We start from the raw sequence: 21108 nt of genomic DNA on the forward strand, positions 1-21108 counted from the left end.
TCGAGTCCTGGCTGCTCTACTTCCAATCCAGCTCTCTGCTATGGCCTGGGAAAGCAGTAGAAGATGGCCCAAATGCTTGGGCCCCTGCAACCATGTAGAAGACCTGGAAGAAGATCCAGGCTCCTGGCTTCAGATCCACACAGCTCCGGCCATTGTGGCCACTTGGGGAGTGAACCAGTGGATGGAAGACCTCTCTCTCTCTCTGCCTCTGCCTCTCTGTAACTATACCTTTCAAATAAATAAATAAATAAATGATTTTTTTTTTAAAAAAAGAAGCTTTGCAATCTCATATTTGTCAGAAGTATACTCTTGGTTTAAGTCATGACAGATTAACAGCTATTTGAATTTTTCCCTTGCCATACTCAACTGCAAAACTACGCAAAATATTTAAAGCAAATAACTAAGATACTGGATAACAGACTTCATAAGGCTCCAAATTTGCTCCCAATTTTAGACAGAAGGCACTTTCCAAACCACGACACAGGGAAGTAAAGCCTAACAGAAAGCAGTAATCTCGCTGGGCAGACTATCAAAGACAAAGGATTTACACAGGGAACAAGAGCCTTAGAAATCTGCACAGGGCTCACTCCTGGTCATTGGCCAAATACTAAGCTGTGCTAGTGCAGGACAAGACCGTATAACGTCTACTAGCAAGAATACTATAGGGATCTAAGAGCAGAATAGAGATTCTGGAGGTCACACAATGCTGAAATACTGAAGTTGCAATCAACCAGGGTGGAGAGGCACTACTGAACATTCGGTTGTGACCTCAGAAATACAACACAGTAATATTAAGGGACACACAGTAAACTAAGGGCTACTCTACACCCATGTTAATAAAACCAGGTGGGAGGGTGGGCGTTGTAGTGGAAGGGGCTAAGCTGTCACTTGCAACTTCCACATCACATATCTGAGTGCTTAGACTTAAGTCTTGCCTCCACTTCTGATCCAACTTCTTGCTAATGCACCTGGGAGGCAGTAGTTGATGGCCCAAGTATTTGGGTCCCTTTCACCCATGGGGCAAACAGATTGAGTGCCCAGCTCCTGGCCTGGCACAGCCCTGACTGTTGCAGACAGTTGGGGAGTAAAATCAGTGAATGGAAGGTCTCTCTCTCTCTCTCTCTCTCTCTCTCTCTCCATCCCTGCCCCCTGTCCACTCTGCCTTTCAAATAAATATGGAATTAAAAAAAAAAGGTGACCTACCAGTAGATTTATTGTCTGCCCCAACAAAACTATAAAGGAAGATAAAAAGATAATATCTTCCTTATTATCTACAATGTATTACCTACAATGTAATAAACATAACATACTATAAAAATGAAGTCTGGCGCTGTAGTGCAGTGGGTTAACTCCCTGGCCTGAAGTGCCAGCATCCCATATGGGTACCAGTTTGAGATCTGGCTGCTCTACTTCTGATCCAGCTCTCTGCTATGGCCTGGGAAAGCAGTAGAAAATGGCCCAAGTTCTTCGGCCCCTGCACCCACATGGGAGACCCAGAAGAAGCTCCTGGCTCCTGGCTTCGGACTGGCACAGTTCTGGCCATTGCAGCCAATTGGGGAGTGAACCATTGGATGAAAGATCTCTCACTCTCTCTCTTCCTCTCCTCTCTCTATGTAACTCTTTCAGATAAATAAATAAAATCTTCAAAAAAAATGAAGTCTACAATGAAGCAAGAAAATATGACCCAGAAGAAAAAAAATAACACAAACAATAAATAGCAATTAACAATTTTGTTCAATGACATAAAAGGGAAGGCAGACAAATTAAGTGACCAGATAAGGAGTCTCAGGAAAATGCAAACTATTTTTTTTAACCAACTGGAAATTCAAGAGATGAAATGAAGTTTCACCAGATTTACTGGCATATTGAACATTTTAGATGAAAAGCACCAGTGAACTAGAAGAAAGGTTACTTAAAAACTATCCAAACTGAAGGACAGAGAAAAGGTAGAACAAATGAAGACAGCTTCAGTGACCTGAAGCTTTGTGACAACATGAAACAGTCTTACAGATCTGTAATTTCAAGCCCAAGAAAGAAAGGCTGGAAAAAATATTTGAAGAAATGCTTGAGAATTTTCCAAATTTCATTTTTAAAAAAAATCAGATACAAAAATGTCAAAGATAAAGACAAACACAATCATGCTTAGGTATATTACATCCAAGGTGTTAAAAATCAGAGTTAAGGGAAAAAAGCATAAAAGCAGCAAAGGACAAGAAAGAACGCATGGGTCCACATGACAAGCATGACAGCTGGCTTTTCACCATGAATGACATGTACTAGAAGACAATATAAAGCCACTCTTAAATGCTGACAGGAAAAAAAGATCAGCCTAGAATTATATATTTAGCAAACACATCCTTTAGAAATAAAGGTGAAATTAACATTTTCAATTAAGCAAGAGCTGAGAGAAATCATGATCGCCAGACTCATTTAAAAGACAAGCTAAGGCTGGCGCCGTGGCTCAATAGGCTAATCCTCCACCAAGCGGTGCCGGCACACCGGGTTCTAGTCCCGGTTGGGGCGCCGGATTCTGTCCTGGTTGCCCCTCTTCCAGGCCAGCTCTCTGCTGTGGCCCGGGAGTGCAGAGGAGGATGGCCCAAGTACTTGGGCCCTGCACCCCATGGGAGACCAGGAGAAGCACCTGGCTCCTGCCTTCGGATCAGCGCGCCAGCCGTGGCAGCCATTGGAGGGTGAACCAACGGCAAAAGGAAGACCTTTCTGTCTGTCTCTCTCTCTCACTATCCACTCTGCCTGTCAAAAAATAAATAAATAAATTAATTAATTAATTAAAAAAAAAAAAGACAAGCTAAAGAAAAGTTCTTTAGGGCCAGTGCTGTGGTGTGGTAGGTTAAGTCTCTGCCTGCAGCGCTGGCACCCCATATAGGCACCAGTTTGTGTCCTGGCTGCTCCTCTTCTGATCCAGCTCCCTGCTAATGGTCTGGGAAAGCAGCAGAAGATGGTCCACGTGCTCGGGTCCCTGCACCAGAAGCTCCTGGCTCCTGGCTTTGGATCAGCTCACTTCTAGCAGTTGTTGCCATTTGGGGAGTAAACCAGCAGATAAAGACCTCTCTGTCTCTCCTCTCTCTGTAATTCTGCTGCTCAAATAAATAAATAATCCTTAAAAAATATTACAAAACTATATGCAATATTCAAAAGAAAAAAAAAAGTTCTTCATGCTGAAGGGAAATGATACCAGAGAGAAACCTGGGCCTACACCAAAGAATGAAAAGTACCAAACATGATAACTATGGTAAGGTTAAGACTTCAATGTCTTGTTTCTTAATTTCCTAGACAGCCAACTGACTGTACAAAGAAAACTAAAGCAATATATTTTGGAGTTTACTAACATATTCAGAATTAAAATGTAGGGAAGAGGACAAATGCAAGAACACCACCGTGAAGCTTGTACATTCTAAGAGTAACAACAGCAATTCTGTTAATTTTTGTAGACTTGAGGATGTAATCTCTAATGTAAGAAATTTAGAAAATAATTAAAAGAATGTGGGGGCAGGCACTGTGGTGTACTGGTTAAGCTGCTGCTTGCTACGCCTGTATCCCACATCAGAGTGCTGGTTTGAGTCTCAGCTATTCTGCTTCTAATCCAGATCCCTGTTAATGTGCGTGCGAAGCAGTGGAAGATTGTGGGGAGCAATCCGGACTAGACTAAGTTACTCGAATTAAGACTTATTCTATGCATCTGCTCTCCCACAATGTGGGACAGAAGTAAACAGCTTCTACACAGGTGCCTCCAGTTCAGCCAATAAACTGTAGGACTTGCTCCTGATTGGAGGAGAGCAGCGTACTCGGCGTGTGGGCAGCCGAGTTGGGATTGGCAGAGGAGGACTATAAAGGAGGAGAGAGACGGCATGCACCAGGAACATCTATGGGGAACATCTAAGGGAACCCGTGCAGCCCCCAGAGAGCCGGCCGGCGGTGTGCCGCTCCCCTGCGGAAGTGGGGAATGTGGCCAGGGGGAACTGCCCTTCCACGGAGGTGGAAGGGATAGTAGCCAACCCGGGAAGAACCAGCAGCAAACCCGGGGAGGGCCGAGCAGACAGAAAGAACAGCGCAGGGTCCTGTGTCGTTCCTCCACGAAGAGGGGGAGCGACAGAAGATGGCCTAAGTACTTGAGTTCCTGCCACCAGTGTGGGAGACCTAGATGCAGTTCCTGGCTCCTAGCTTCCAGCCTGGCTCAGCCCTAGCTATTGCAGCCTTGTGGAGAGTGATCTAGCAAAAAGAAGGTGCCTCTCTTTTTGTCACTCTTTCAAATAAATAATTAAATATTTTTTTAAAAAAAGGAAAATAACAAATGAAGATGGAATTTTTTAAAAAACCACTAAACTTGATTAATTCAATAGGTGACAGTAAAGAAAAAAATGAATGAAGAACTAGATGGTACAAATAGAAAACAGTAACTAAGACACTCAAACCTAACAATAATTATATTTAAAGGACTAAGCTCATCTATAGACAGACTGTGTAAAAAAGCAAGATGCAAATATATGACTTCCATAAGAAATGCAACTTAATATTAAAGGCACAGTTATAAATACAAGGATAAAAAGTCGTGATAGTTATATAAATACCAAGTATTTTAAAAACAAATATTAAGATATCAGATACCACAGACTTCAAGAAAAGGAGTATGACCAGGCACAACGTGGAACATTTCATAAGAATAAAAGAGTCAATGCATCAAGGAAAAGCAATGATCTTAATCTGTATTTCCCTATCAATGGAACTTCAACATACATGAAGCATGAAGCAGCATAACCAAAGGAAGAAACAGACAAATCAACAATGACTGTGAAGGTTTTTAACACTCCTGTCAGTAATGGAGAAAAGCAAACCAACAAAACATCAATAGGTGTCTTTGTGTTGCTATAAAAGAATATTTGAGACTGTGTTTCTTCTGTTTATTTAAGAGAGAAGTATATTTCTTCTTTTTTAATAAAACATTTATTTATTCAAAAGACAGAGAGAAAGAAAAGATAAAACAAAGAACTTCCATCCACTAGTTCACCCCAAATGCCCACAACAGCCAGGGCTGGGTCAGGCCAAAGCCAGGAGCCAGGAACTTCACCCATGTGTCCCACAAGGGTGGCAGGGACAAAAGCATTTTGGCCATCATCTGCTGCCTTCCAAAGTGCATTAGCAGAAAGATGATTTGGAAGTAGAGTAGCCAGTGACACTCTGACATGGGACATTGGCATCACAAGTGGTAGCCCCAGAAATTTATTTCTCACAGCTCTGAGGGTCAGAAGTCTAAAATCAAGGTACTAGCATTTGCATGCTCCAGTGGGGAGAATACTGTGTTGTCACATGTCAGAAAGCTGGAGAGCAAATGAGGGCCAGTCCCATCAATCCCGGTTATAATCCCTTTCACAAGAATGGGGGTGGGAGGAGCCCCAATAATCTAATCACCCCTTAAAGTCCTCACCTCTTTACACTATCACACTTGCTATTAAGTTCCAACATGTAAATTTTGGAGCAGACAAATTCAAGCTATAGTAGTAAGAATACAGAAGATTTAGGAACATCATCATCATCATCAATCAAATGAACCCAGGTGCACGTTCAGAACACTCCACCCAATGACTAAGTATACATTCTTTTCAAGTGCACACTGAACATTCACCAAGACAGACCACGTGGTAGGGCAGAACACAAGTCATAGTGAGGGTAAAACTGAAAGCATTCAGAGCATCTTATATAAACACAATGGAATTAAACCTAAAGCTACTAACAGAAAGATATCAAGATAATCCCCAATTATATGTCATTAAGCCAAGGTGTTAAATTGTAGGCAGAAAAAGTGCCTGTTAGAGTCAATAAATAATGAATATAACCTCACTCCCCTCCCTGGAAGAAGCATCTAATTTCTTGCTGTATCATGTTCACTATAACCATGGGGGACAGGGATTTTCTTAGAGAAGTTATTAGAATGCATTCCAGTGTGTTCCATAGGAAACAATCTTTGCCTGTGGTTGTCTTCTTAATCACAGTTGACTGAAATTTGTAGGATCAAAAGATGTTTTGGATGCTGTTTAATCATATTGTAACTAACTGTCATCTATATCAAACAGATTTCATTCCAAGTAAAGTTTATTTTTATTAACACTATAGTAGGAAAAAATCTGCTGAGGATAAATTTGTACAGCTGGAGAGTTCTCCAAAGATCTATAAATTAGATTAAACCTTACATGTTACAATTAAAGTCATTCCAGGATTTCACCACTTTTCATTTCCACATAAAAATACACAGCCAATCATAGCTTGAGAGATTTCATTCAAGTAACATAAAAAAAGGTTTTAATTATTTTTATTTATTGATTTATTTGACTTACTGGACCATATTCTGACCTTTTGCTTCTACATTTCAAATGCTACATATTTCATCTTCCTAACAATACAGAATGATGAAATTCTAATTTGATGACTAGCCTTTGTCTTAAGAGTGCCATCTTGGAGTACTGATATTTTCAGAATGAACAGGAAGCAGACCACTTCAATGGATTAGGATATAGAGGTCAGCACTCTTGTTCAACTGTGCAGAAACAGATCTGGTTCTCCTGAACCCGAGTACGACAACACTTTTTGGATTTTCATTGTATTAATCCTCAAGAAACCATAAAAGAACATGCTTTATTTTCAAAAGAAAAGAAATCATCACGTGAACCAGCAATACATGGATCTATGCGTATGGACACAATCAGCCCAGAGGGAGAAAAACAGTCCCTCGAAGAAACAATCATAGCAAAGAGCTTCCAACTGCAGACACAAAACTGATTTTCAGCACCAAAATCAGGACTTCTACAGTGATCTTTCAGTCCTCGGTTTTAGTTCAGAAGCCCTTTCCACACTGACTACTCATATGGATTACTCTTTCAAATATTCATGTAACAGAGATTAGCATATAAACTGAGCAAGAACAAAGAAACGGAACTATCTTCTATCTCAAAGTCAGATGCAAATATGTCTCTCCAGTGTCTGTCAGTGACTCTGACTACCTGGCAATATGAAAAATATTTACTCTCAAATTCATAAATGAAAAATTCATGTGAAAATGTGATTTGTTTCATATTTTTATGAACACCTCAGGAAAAAAATATGTGTTTAGTGAGTAAAATCTAAAATGAACTAACCTCAGGAGCTTCAATCAGAGCACAGTTCTTGTGTGAAGCTAACATTGCTAGCACCTTGCAGTAATAAATTCGTGAAGTCAACTCTCCATTATTCATGTGAACAAATATGAGTCATGGAATCAACATGCCCATAATCCAGAAGTCACTTGTCAGTGAAATCTTCTCAAAGAGAGTGGAGGGTAAGGGTCTTGACTAAGAAGGGTCAGAAAAGGGGTTTTTAGGGCACAGGAAATGTACTAATTCTTTTTTTTTTTTTTTTTACTTTTTTCTTTTTCTTGTGCTTTTAAGATTTATTTATTTATTTATTTGAAAAGCAGAGTTAATGAGAGAGAGAAGACAGAAATCTTCCATCTGCTGGTTCACTCCTCAAATGGCTGTAATGACTGATGCTAATCCAGGGCAAAGCCAGGACCCAGGAGCTTCTTCTGGGTCCCCCACATGACTGGGAAGGGCCCAGGGACCTGGGCCATCTTCTGCTGCTGTCCCAGGCACATTAGCAGGGAGCTGGATCAGAAGTGGAGCAGCCAGGACTCGAATCAGCACCCATAAGGGATGCCAGCATTGCAGGCCATGGCTTAACCCACTGAGCCACAGCTCTGGCCCCTGTTCTAATTCTTGATCACCACCTAGGCTAAGTGTGTCTACTCTGAAATAAACCATTAAAGCTGCACCCTTATGATTGGTGTACTTTTTTAGCTTTGTGACTCTAAAAAAAATGTGATTTAAAAAAAGGCTAATTTAGAAATTAGATGTTAAAAACTAAAAATAGAACTAAACTCCATGAAGTTATAGATTTCTATCTTGTATTGTTGCGTATTATACTTCTAGTACTAGTACTTAGAATTGTCACTGGTACATAGAAAGGACTCAGCATACATTCAAATGAATTACTTTTTTTTTTTTTTACAAGTAGAGTGGAGAGTGAGAGAGAGACAGAGAGAAAGGTCTTCCTTTGCCGTTGGTTCACCCTGCAATGGCCGCCACGGCCGGCGCCGCACTGATCCGAAGCCAGGAGCCAGGTGCTTCTCCTGGTCTCCCATGGGGGTGCAGGGCCCAAGCACTTGGGCCATCCTCCACTGCACTCCCTGGCCACAGCAGAGAGCTGGCCTGGAAGAGGGGCAACCAGGATAGAATCTGGCGCCCCGACCAGGACTAGAACCCGGTGTGCCAGTGCCGCAAGGCGGAGGATTAGCCTATTGAGCCACAGCGCCAGCCTCAAATGAATTACTATTAAAAATTTTAAATCCTATTTATGTTAATTAGTTTCATTTCTTCATTTCCCTATGTATATAGTATAGCAAAACATCCCACTGATCATCATAAATAATTATGTACACAATTTCCGTCTATCACTTTTACTGTAACAAATCAAGGGGAGAAAAAGAAAATAATTTTTAAAACCCTATTACACAAAGATGGAAAAGCATGGGGCCAGCGCTGTAGCTGAATGGGTTAAGCCTCTGCCTGTAGCACAGGCATCCCAGATGGACACTGGTTCAAGTTCTGGTTGCTCCACTTCTGATCCAGCTCCCTGCTGATGCCCTGGGAAAGCAGTAGATGATGGCCCAAGTCCTTGGGCTCCTGCACCCACAAGGGAGACCCAGAAGAAGCTCCCGATTCCTGGCTTCAGATCAGCCCAGCTCTGACCATTGTGGTCATTTGAGGAGTGAATCAGCGGATGGAAGACCTCTCTCTCTGTTACTCTGCCTCTCAAATAAAAAAATGAATCTTAAAAAAAAAATAAAGTCAGAAGAGCTTATAGACAAACTCTGCTTACAAACAAGCAGTTTCCCCTCTTCCACCTCTCCTCATCTCCAGTCTTACTTTTCAGAGACTAAATTTATTTTTTAACTGCTCTTAACTTTCTCCTCTTGGCTTACCTGGTGGTTCTTTTGGTATCTCCAATGTTACCAGTTTTAGACACTGTTCCTTCAAGGCAGATGAGGATTCCATACCCTCATCACATCACCTCCCTTTTTTTTCCCTCCAAATGTAGTTATAACTAGTGAGACCATGACTCAATCTAGAATTCAAATGCTGAATTTTACTGACAATTTGTCTTGTCATCTATTTCTTTGGAGAAACATGAACATAAGAGACTAACAAGAAAACCATGGAATCCCAGAAACATCTGGATATGAGGAAGAAATCAGGCTGGAATGAGAAACTATAACCCAATTTCCACACGATATTCCTCACATAATCTTATTAATAATCAAGAATTGGTTCCATGCCCAATCACAAGCATCTTCCAAAAGTTTCCTATCTCAATAAGGCAGGGAATTCTGAAGTCTTTCAGTTAAAACAATTGTATCAAAGAAACAAATAATTTTAGACATAAACTTTTTGTTATTATTTAATGAGATTCTCCTACAAAATTCAGAATACCAATTTGGGAGGGTAAACCTTCTCATTGTTTTATATAGAGTGAAAATAAGAACTCAAAAAGTTAAAAAGTCACATAACTTAATCAGTACTACAGTCTCCTGTAAAAGTTTTTTACTTATACATTCAGCAAATACTGAATGCTGTCAAAAAAAATGTTAAATGAGACAAATTCTTGCCTTCAGATGCTTCTTTTCCAGAGCATACAAGAAGTCAAGAGAACACAGAAGGGGCCCACATGATTCTTTCTGGAGAGGTCAGGGAGAAGAGGGAAGGAGGTGGTGGTGGGGATACTTGGACCAGGCCTGAGGGTTGAACGGTTAGCAGGATGACCAGGAAGGAAAAGGCGCGCTGCTGACACAGGGAGGGCATATGGCAAGGCCTTCAACGTAAGAAAACACCATGCAGAAGGAACTGAGAGTTGATAGGGATGATCTGAGAATTAGGGGATAGAGAGGAGTGGAGATGGGAGGTGAGGGGTACAGGGACCAGCCTGTGAAGACAACCACGAGTCACTCCACAAATGGAAAGAGAATGACATGCTCAGACTGGCATCTTACAAAACAGGTCATTTTGCTGGGATGAAGGCTGGTACGGAAGCAGGAAACAAATGCCTCAGGAGACGATGCAAAAAGCAAAGCAAGAAATTCACTGCAGAAGGGAAATATTCTAGAGAGCCAGTGGCAGACTTGACATGACCTGTGACTGAAGGAGAAAAGGAGGTATGAGAAGGAACGGTTCCTAGCTTTCTGGTGCGAAATCTTTGAATAGAGCACAGGGACCTAATGCCATCATTCCCTAATATGTTGGGGAAAACAGGGGTAGGGTGGTGATAAATTTAATATGGGACACTGATGAATGGGGACACCTATATTAAGACACTTAAGTATCTCAGCAATTTTCTGGGGCTTTCCTTGAATGCCTGGACTTCCTTAGTTTAACAGGTATTTAGTAAATGCAGCACAATTATGCCCCCACTCACCCACCCATGTCAACATAGGATTAAACCACCTCTTAATTCCTATTTGGCTATTGCATTAGACTTTCCGAGAAACAGGATACTCTTCCCACCCATCATTTGAAAAGATCTCTAACTGTAGGGTAAATGCCTGATAATGTAATGTTTTAAATTAGTCAGAAAAGGTTTGATGGAGTGCTTGTTAAATTTGCCTAATGTCTTAAACAGGAAATTAGGTAAACGCATAGAGGGAAACCATAAAAATACTGTGTCAAATGAATGCTATGGTATAGTATGAGAGCAAGGAAATACATTAATTGTTGTCAGATGTCATTTTCTTAACTTTATATTTCCAGTGTAATGATTTCACTTAATCACAACAGACTTCTAATGTGTTTTTAGAATGTGAGAAAAGTCCATTGTTTTCAATTTATTAAAAATTGGATAACCTATGAAACACCTACAAAAAAGATCTACTCAAGGGCAACCTCTCTCACTCCTGTGTTTATGACTTTGCCCTTTCTTAACCATATATATATGGTTATATATATATATATATGTTTTATAAACTTCGATTTTTTTCTAGCTGTATTTTTTCCCAAAAAAAAACCACATTTATTTAATGGTTTATATATAATATATAGATATACTGCATCCTTTTCTCTGAAATTTCGATTCACTTCCTCTAGGATTCTGACTTACTTTTCTTTACCTTCATATTCAAGTCTTATTTTATACAGCATACTCCCAAACTTTTGTCTATGCTCTGGTTATCATTTGTTTTGACCAAACCTTTCAGAAGAATTTTAGGTGTAAACACACATACACAGAGAAAGAGAGAGAGAGAGAACCTAATATTTATCTTACACTACAATATGTTATTAGCACTATAATAAATGAAAAATTAAATGAACAGGGTGTGGGATTGGATTTTCAGTGTATTTTAATCCATCTCCTCCAAAAAGTATTTTCCTAGGCTTCAGGTCAGTTTGAAATGAGCAGTTTGTGTGCAAAAAAAAAAAAAGAAAAAAAGAAAAATCTTATTCCCTATATTATATATTCAATTTTCAATTTTGATGTATGTAAATCAATGGTTGTATATATTCCCTTGAGTGTTTTCCTAAATATTAATAAAGCTGATTTAATTTTTATTGTCAACTATTGTTCTATCTCAGATTTCCTTTATACTTATATGAACAGTCATCTATATGTATTCCATTCTTTCAGGGCATCTTTATTTTAAATTTTATAGGTCATAAAAGTGCTTATGTGACATGTGTACATTATAAGGGATTCTTCTTTGTTCTCACCATAATGCCCACAGTTCATTAAAAAAATAAATAAACTGTTCCTCGATAGACAAGATAAGGGCTGTTCAAGTCACAGCTTCTCAAAATGTCAATTTCACTTCTACAGATTTCCTTTTAGGAGCTCTGTTAGTTATCACAGATCAGGGAGAACATGTGGTATTACTCCCTTTGGGACTGGCTTATTTCACTAAGTATGATGTTTTCCAGATTCATCCATTTTGTTGCAAATGACAGGATTTCATTGTTTTTTTTTTTTTTTTTTTTTTTTTTTTCTTAATGGAGACAGGACTAGGAATGGGAAAGGGAGGAGTTGGGGAGGGAGGGCGGGTATGATGGGAAGAATCACTATATTCCTAAAGTTGTACTCATGAAATTTGCACACATTAAATAAATGGTTTCTTTGGAAAAAAAATACAGCTAGAAAAAAAATCAAAGTTTATAAAATAAGCCTTAATGATAAAACACCAATATATGGTGAAACTACCATAGACACCTGTATTTAAGGACAGGTAGACAAGGAAGTCATTCAGGTCTTCAGTAACCGGAGATTCTTTGTTAAAGCTTCCAAAAATAGTCTCTTTCTCATTCCTAAAATTCTTGTCTTGGAAGGCATATTTTTTAAAACAATTGAGTAATTTATTTTCACTGTTTAAATTAATTGCAGGCTTGGGCACAAAACCAACAAACAGGTAGCCTGATTAGGGGGTCTGTCATCACTTTTAATTCTTCTTTGCATGCCTGATGAATGTTACACTTGACATCTGAGATAAATGATGGAGGTGTGTCCTGACACTGAAATGTGTATAATATGCTTCATCCAAATGACATGTCATAAAAACAATTTTTTGAAATAACTACTACTTTGGCAACTAATATCCATTAAAAAATCAAGTTTTTTTTTTTTAATAATACATTTTTACTTATTTAAAAGGCAGAAAGAGATCTTCCATCTGCAGATACAGTCCCTAAAAACCTTCAAGTCAGGGCTGGGCCAGGCCAAAGTCAGGAGCCCAGAACTCAATCTAGGTCTCCCATGTGGGTGTCAGGGACTCTACTACTTAAGCCATCACTGCTTTCTCCAAGGTGCCCATTAGCAGGAAGCCAGAATCAGGAACAGCAGAGACCTGAATACAGGTGCTCCAATATGGGATGCTGGCATCCCAAGTGACCACTTAACCACTGTGCCAAATGGGAATGTTAATTAAATTTCTTCTATCCAGGTAAGCTTAACTTTATGCTAAACTTTACTTTAAGTCAGCAAAAATATAAATCTATCCTACAAACTCTTGTGAGCCTCATTTGTCAAAATGGCTCACATTAAAGAAAAATCCTGGAACTTTATTTCCCAATATGAAATGCATGTGATGCACACATTTTTGATCAGTACAGTAAGGATTAGAACAAAGTTACAGCTTTGTTTGTTCTGTTTAAGCTTCTCTTCCTGCTTCGAAGCTGCAGATTGATCACACAACAGGACACACCAAATGTATCATCCTCTGGGAGCCACAGGCAGATTTGCATGATTTTTATTATTTTATAAATATGGCTGATGTTCCCCTTTGGAGCTCTTTTTAACAATAACAGCTTTATAGTGCAGTTGGCCTATATATAGATATTTAATAATTTCTTTCAAGTTTGTCGGTAAGAAAAAAATAGATGACAGGTATACATCCCATTATTAATTTTTAAATTAATCTTTAAAACTTGGGTAAATTTGAGCCTCGTGAAAGGAGTTCAGGGTCAGAACAAAGACTAAGTAGGGGGAAAGCAGAGTGGACCTGAGTGAGCAGGGAACAATAACAAGGCTCTGTCTTCCTACAGATTGTCTCCAAGCTCCCTAAGGACACCAGGCCACCAGCACAAGGAGCACTGGCATTTTGCTCCAGTCTCCTCTGGATGGTATATTTCATTTTATAAATTGTGTTGAAAAAGAATGATGGTTAGATTCAGAGTTTCAAGATCACTAACCAACAAATCTTGCTATGAGGCTGTCCCGGGTTTTATAGTATTGCAAAATCATTAAAATACGAAAGTGGAAAGTACTGCTAAACACTGCTGGCTGCTTGCTTGTTCCTGAGGTTTCCCACATAGGAACCTCTAACGCTCACAGATTTACGGGTGAGAGGCAGTATTTAACTCTGGGGTTTATAACATCTTGTTTTTACTTTTTGGTTGATTAATTTACATGGGTGTTTAAAAACCCTTGGATTAGAAAGCAGTGCTCACAGCATAGTTTCCTTTTTGGAAGGTACTAGCATTGAAAGTACAGTTTCAGTGGGGTTTAGAGAAATTCTCACTTTGCCAAGAAGTTACTTTTTCACTTGTACAATCGTCATTTATCATTTCAATTACTTCATTGCCATGCTTGACAAGTGCCTCTCTTAAACTTTGAAATGAAAAGGCACTTTTCCAGATCATCAATCCCTTTTTCAGAATGAAATGCTTCCCTTTTGGAAGACAGTAGGTATTTTTTAAAAATAATTTACTTGTTCTAGTAAACTTAAAGTGCACTTTAGAAAATATAATACCTAGGAAGCAGAAGCTGTTTTTTTTTTTTTTTTTTTTTTTGGACTCTTTCTTAAAGAAGGAAGGTAAAATAGTTTAACTTTTGGTCCTTATAGAAAAAAATACTGCGTATTTAACAATATAATCCATTCATTCAACAATGAATTATTGAATGCCTACTATGTACAAACAAGCACAATGCTAAACATCACATATTTCTGTGTTTGTCAGTATAGGTGAGATATTTTCTTCTAGCTGGAACTAAAGGATTTGATTCTCTCAGCTTTTTTTTTTTTTTCTTTTTATTTCATTTTTTGTAATTCAGGCTCTTCAGAGAATAAGCCATATGGAATATTCAGTCTTTAAAGTTAAATAAGCAAAAACTTTTTCAGTTAAATAACAAAACAAAACAGGATCTATGGATAGTTTAAACCTATTGGTATCTACTGATAGTGTTGGTCAGAATCAAAACTGTTAAAGGTGGGCATTTAGCTTAGTGATTTAGATGCCAATGCATACACGTGCAGCTCATGCCAGAGTACCTGGGTTGTCTTTGATACCTGGCTCCGGCTCCAGATTCTAGGTTCCTACTAAAGCAGACCCTAGGAGACAGTGGCAACGGTTCTGCCATCTCCATGGGAAAGAATTCCTGGCTCCTGGCTTTAACCTTGCCCCTGTCCTGGCCATTGTGGGCATGTGGATATGAACCTGTGGATGGGAGCTAGCTCATTCTCTCTCAACTAAATCCATTTTTAAAAAAGTAAAGCTACTTGAAAGGATTTGAGTCTGATGGCAAATGGTAAATGACAAGTAGTAATTTGAAATGAGTGATTAAATCTGTATCATGATTCCAATTTCAAAAAGGTAACAAATTAAAGCAAGTGGAACTTGTATTATTAATAAGTCTGTATTAGTCACTAAACAAAACATAAGGAGTAAATAATTGATCTTTTTCAAAGTTAAAATACAGTATTTTTATGATTAGTATTCTAAGCAAATGTGTTTATTGTTTCTATAATGTTTAACAAATCATATCTTATAATAATTTTATTTTGTGTAACACTGTTAGGCTTTAAATTGTTTGTGGTGAAACAATGCAATTTTATTCCACAACTAATTTTCTAAACTACTGGCTGATTTTCAAGGCCAGGCCCACCAACCTCCTCTGAAAATCTGGAAGACAGCATATTAATCCATGCAGGAACCATATCTAATACAGCAGAGACCAAGGGTATGAAGTAATTTCATTAACATGAAATGAATGGCACCACTTTTTCTCTTATTCATCCACCAGTGATGAACTGGATACTCATTAATGAAATATCACAAAGATAAGGGGTTCAGTTATATTCAACCATAACTATTAACTCTACCAAATTATGTGGCTTCAGATACTGATCTATTTTGATAAACAAATAAAAAGCAAGGGCACTAAGCTGACTTACAGTACTATGGCACCAGACCCAAACAATTCTCCTGAAAGCCTCTAGTTCTTTAAAACTTTCAAAGTCTCCTGCAGTGACAGAACTAATTCAAAAGGCTATGCATGCCCCTGATAACTTATGCACTTGCCTTTAAGAACACAGAAACTGAGCTCACAATTTATGGAAGGTGCAAGAGTACATATGAATTCCCAGAAAGCAGGATAAATTGCTCCACTGTGGTTTACTGGTCACCAGGAAGCAGTTCGATTAACCCTTATTAGACATAAATGTGAATATAAAAGCAAAACATCTTGAAGTACCTTCCAGCACTAAAATTCTATTCTTCCTTCTCCTCCTTGACTTCTTTTAGTAAAGCATTCCCATTTTGCTATGATTCACATCGTAACAGAAAGCCAATTAACCACCTATACAAAACAACCGTCCCACTAAAAGACAAATCAAGGAGAAATTTGCACAGCTGTTGATTCATATGTGCCCATATGAATGTGAATCCTGCTCAATCTGTAGACAGAAGAGCGTAATTTGAATATTTACTCACTGTTAAACTGCTCTCTCGACTCTTGCAGATCTAACTTCCTACAGCAGTCACCTCCTTGAAAAGCACATCTACTAGTATGTTCTGAAGGTAAGATATTTTGAGCACTCATCAAAAATCTGTATAACAACACAGATAGAATTACTTTAACTTATGGTTTTAAACTGTGAACTACTTTTCTACTCTTTGAGTTCAAACTAATTGAAGGTTAGGAAGTAACCACTTCCCCCCAGAAGCCAGAACTTTCGCCTCTTCTGAACAGGGGAATATCTCACTTCAATTAGGTAAAAATAAGGGTTTGCTGATTGAATCATTGTCCAAGATCCATGTAAGCTGCCAACTGTTTATCTAAATTTCCTATCTAACACAATGGGCAATCCCTCAAAGTCAGGGCAGTAACTTACTTCATCCACTACCTGGAACTCTAAAAACAGTAGCAAAAACAACCTGCATAAATATTAGTTACTCAATCTAGTTTCAATTTGTTTCAAGGAACAATGATAAGAGAAATGCAAGGACTATGATCAGTAGATCTATAAACCTGCCTATTTCAGAATAACTGAGCTTTAACCAACTCCAACTCAGTCATCACAAATGATATTGTTTAAGTGGTAGGAGTAAAAGGAAGTGCAAAGATCAAAGGAGTGCTCACAAAGGGGAACAAGACCATTTTTATGGGTATACTCCTCATTTTACTGAGTTTGAAAAACAGGAGCATCTACTCAGCCCACGTGAGGGCCAACTGTAGCACAGAAGATAAAACTGCAATTTCAAAACTAGGATAACAGATTTGCAAATCACCACCAACTCCTAATAGGATTATACTGTTTTCTTAAATATGTTCTTCAAGTAGTTTAAAAGTGGTACACTTTCCACAACAAGCAGCAGTTAATTTCCAGCATTAAAACCTACATACAATGAGTCTTCTGTGTTCAAGTTGGCCTACTAGGCTGCCCAAGAAGACATTTTACCTAAACAAGTGAAGGAAGGCATTGAGGAGTTGCAGGTATATCAATATGGATGAACAGTTTTATGAGATTTCCTGTTTCCATTTCATACACATATACACACCCTTCATTTTAGGAATTCAATTCCATGATAAATGTAAAATGCCAAAAGAAACACACCTCTTTTGATTTCCTATCTTCCTGAGCTCATCAGCTCAAAAAGCATTTCACTTTATTTACCTAATTTCTTTAGTACATAAAACAATAGAAGGATTCATCTCTAGAAAGCACAATATTAAAATCAAGAAAACAACATACTTCAGCTAAGGGTTTTATTTTAATTAAGTTTCCTTCTTAAAGTTCCAGCACACACTAATACAGTTAAAACTATTCAAGAATATTCAGTTGAGGAATCCTGCTAGAAAAATAATTATTGATAATTTTGTTTTCAAGTATTAGTATTTACCAAAGATCTTCAGTTTGTAGAAAAACATTCTGATGCTAGAACTATTAAATATTTTAGCAATACCATAACATTTTTCTCAGATTATAAGCTTTATAAGAAAACCTTGGAGTTAAACAATGTTATTTCATAAGCTGCAATGCTGAAAACCTCTAGTTAAAAGATCAGAAATTGTCCTCAGTCTTGATAACTAAATCCTAAATCATTAAGTACCAGTTAAGTTGCAGGATAGGCCAAATTAAACACGTCCATCAGAGTCTATTTTAAAAGCTCATAAGAAAACTTATCTTTAGAATAGTCTTGGTTTATATCATGAGTTTGGTTTTCGAGGTTAGGCACAATGCACGATGCCACTGTCCAGAGCTTTACATAATCCAGTGAAAAGTGCTCTAAGTGTGATTTCTCATCTTTCTCTAACGCCAGGCCCTGGAGGATGAGTACCAGGCCCCCATTTTTTGAAAACTAATGCGCAGGTCCAACAGCAGGTGAACAGATTAGGCCCTGTCGCTGTGTGTGTGAGTGTGCGTATGTATGTACACACGCCGGGCACTTGTGGGAAGCGAGGGCTTCTCTCTTTCAGAAGTCCAATAGGGAGGAATAGGCTCTCCTGTTTAATTCTGGGAAGCTGGGGAGGGCTTTTCCAACCTAGAGAACTGACAAGCACTTCTGCTTTCATTTCATGGAACGCCCTTAGGTGAAATCTGGTTCTGCACTGCACCAACCACCTTCCCCGATCTCCTCCGCGCCGCAGCGTACCCCAAACCTCCAGACACCCCCAGACAGAGACAAGGGGTGTGGATTAAAAAAAAAGTTTCCAAGAGTCGCTTCTGGTACCCGTGCTCGCCGGGCAGCGGGGCTCAGGAGACTGGAGGGTTCCGGCGGCCGCGGCCCTTCGGCCGCACAGCCCCGCGCAGTCCGGATGTGCCTTCCCCCCAGTCGCCAAAGCCCATGTGCCTCTCAACTACTGTCAACCTCCTCCCACGGTCTGGCCCAGCGGTTAGCGCAGGAATGAGGAAGGCCAAGGGGGCGTACCGGGGCTGCGGGCCGGGTGGGCGGCGGGACGCGGCCCCCAGTCCCCAGCGAGGCCCCCACTTGCCCGAGTTTGGCTTACCCTGGTGGCGGGTCCGCGCGCGGCCTCCCGGCGCCTAGGGGCTGCCCTCCGGGGCGGCGCGGGCCTGCGCGCTGGCGAAGGAAGAGGCAGCAGCCGGCTGGAGCCGGCGCCCGAGCGGGCCCGGGTGCGGGTCGGAGCGCGGGAGCAGGCGCGCGGTCGGACCGGGCCGGGCCCGTCAGCGCCGCGCCATGTCCGCAGCGCGGGCGGAGGCAAGCGCGGGGCGCTCGGCAGCCGGGCGGCGCTGCACCGCCTTCCTGGCCCGGCGGCTCCGGCCTGGGCTGCGCCGGTCTGTGGGCACGGGGAGGCAGGCGGCGTTCAGGCCAAGGGCGGCGGTGGCGGTGGCGGCGGCTGGAGGCCCGACCGACGGGAAAGGCAGGGGAAGCTGTCAGCGCGTCGCCGGGCCGCTCCGGTGGCGAAACCTCCTCTTCCTGCCCGGCTCGCTGGTGCACTTCTCTCTCTTGCTCTCTCGCTCACTCTCTCACTTCCTGGCTGGAAATTCCCACTGACGTCGAGAGAGAAGACCGACAGACGGACACAGGCGCGCACGCCGCGGGGGCGGGAGGTGGGGTCGCCGCCGGGGGTGGGGAAAGCCCGCACTTGTGGAGGCGCCCCGCGCCCCCGGTCCGGCCTGGCGGGGCGGCTCGGCTCCCGCCCCTGGCGGCAGCGTAGAGACGCGGAGCGCGCTCAGGCGGCCTTGGACGCTCGGGTGGCCTGCAGGGCTCTTGCTGCTGGCCCGGCGCTCTCGCAGCCTGGAGGGCTGGGGGCGAGCGGGGACGTCCCCAGGAAGCGCCTGCGGGCCCGAATTGTCCGGGCAAGCAGGCGGCGGCTGTGGGAGCGGGCGGTCCGGAGTCCTGAAAGGCAGGCCCGAGCAGCTGGCGGCGATGAGGGGTCGGCATGCATCCAAGCCTGCCAGCTACAAAAATAAATCTCATCTGTATGTTCCATTTAAGTCCGTCTCGGTTACACCCGAATCTCCTCACAGAGTAAACTGGAATTCCGATAGCATAACTGACTTAGGTCCAATGCAGTAGGAACATCTTCTGGGCGTTGGCGAGGTCTTTAATCTCCTGGTTTTGCGCCAGTTATTCACAGCTTCCACCCAGAGCTACGGTCGGGCCTTTTGATGATTACCGTGGATAGAATGAGAGTGAGGGTGGCAGCGATGGTTTTGGTTCACGGGTCATAGGGAAATCTTGATTTGGCAGAAAGGAGTTTTTCTTTTTACCTTTCTTCCTTCCTTCTTTCCTTCTTTACTTTTTTGCTGGGTAGACTGCTACTGGCCCCTGCAGACGGGCCTCCCCTTGACCACCATTCCTGGATTTGAGCTGCTGCCCGCACCTGACACTGCGCTAAGCACGGGCTGGGGAGACACTATGGTAGGTTAGCACCCCAAGAAAGAACTCTGAGGGGGGGCAGCATCCCATATGAGCACCTGTTTGAGCCCCACTGCTCCACTACCAATCCAGCTCTTTGCTAATGCACCTGGGAAAGCAGCAGAAGATGACCCAAGTATTTGGGTCCCTGCCACCCATGTGGGAGACCCCAGTGGTCTTCTGTGACCACTTGAGGAGTGAGCCAGTGGGTGAAGAACTTTCAAAACAAATAAATAATCTTTTAAAAAAAAAACACATTTGCAACGAAATACAGACGATGAAAGATATATTTTTTAAAAATCTCGAACTATAATATATGCTTGAGAGCTCATTGTTTCATTACTGAGTTCAGCTTTAAAACCTTGCTAATGTTGCTGGGGCTTTGGCTCCCCAGTAGCACCTGTGTCTCACTCCTTGTGTGCCCCCTCCACAACCCCCTTCCCGCGCGAGGTTGCAAGACCCTTCCTGGTGGTATGTTTGGCAAAGGGACAGAAATCTGTTTCACCGGGTTTCAGGTGAGCCTCTGAGGACCTTGGGCCTCCCAACAATCTGCTCCAAAGTCGTTGGCTGTAACTCCCAGACACTGTCTGAAAGCTAAAATTTAGAGGACTCACCCAAGTTGAAGGCAATGACATTTCAGAAATTCTGTGACAGTGTTTGTTGGACACTGCTGGAAGCTGAACTAATACTGCACTTTAGTAGACTAATGTGTCACATATATAAAATGGTTTTTGCTGCTTAATAGAGATATGGAGTCCATAACCCCCATGAAACAAAGCATAAGAAAAGTGGGTTTCCCCCTTTATGGGCTGTGTATGCACAAGCACACTCTGCGTTCTGCATGGCCTGGTACCCTGTTACCAGAAGATGGTTAACTAGGATTGTTGCAGTGGTACAGCCAGTGTGACATGTTTGGGGAACAAAAATGGAA

General features: G+C 41.3%; 1 protein-coding gene across 2 annotated transcripts in view; it reads right to left on the reverse strand.

The window, feature by feature from the left end:
- Positions 1 to 18939, reverse strand: part of NFKB1 (nuclear factor kappa B subunit 1) — a 131497-nt gene extending 112558 nt beyond the window's left edge. For both annotated transcript variants that reach the window (XM_051819546.2, XM_051819545.2), the window contains exon 1: positions 18805 to 18939. The gene's annotated coding sequence lies outside the window, so the exon portion shown is untranslated. The remainder of the gene's footprint in view (positions 1 to 18804) is intronic.
- Between the last annotated feature and the right edge of the window lie 2169 nt (positions 18940 to 21108).

Source organism: Oryctolagus cuniculus, chromosome 8 (genome assembly GCF_964237555.1).
Source record: "Oryctolagus cuniculus chromosome 8, mOryCun1.1, whole genome shotgun sequence".
Classification (NCBI taxonomy): domain Eukaryota; kingdom Metazoa; phylum Chordata; class Mammalia; order Lagomorpha; family Leporidae; genus Oryctolagus; species Oryctolagus cuniculus.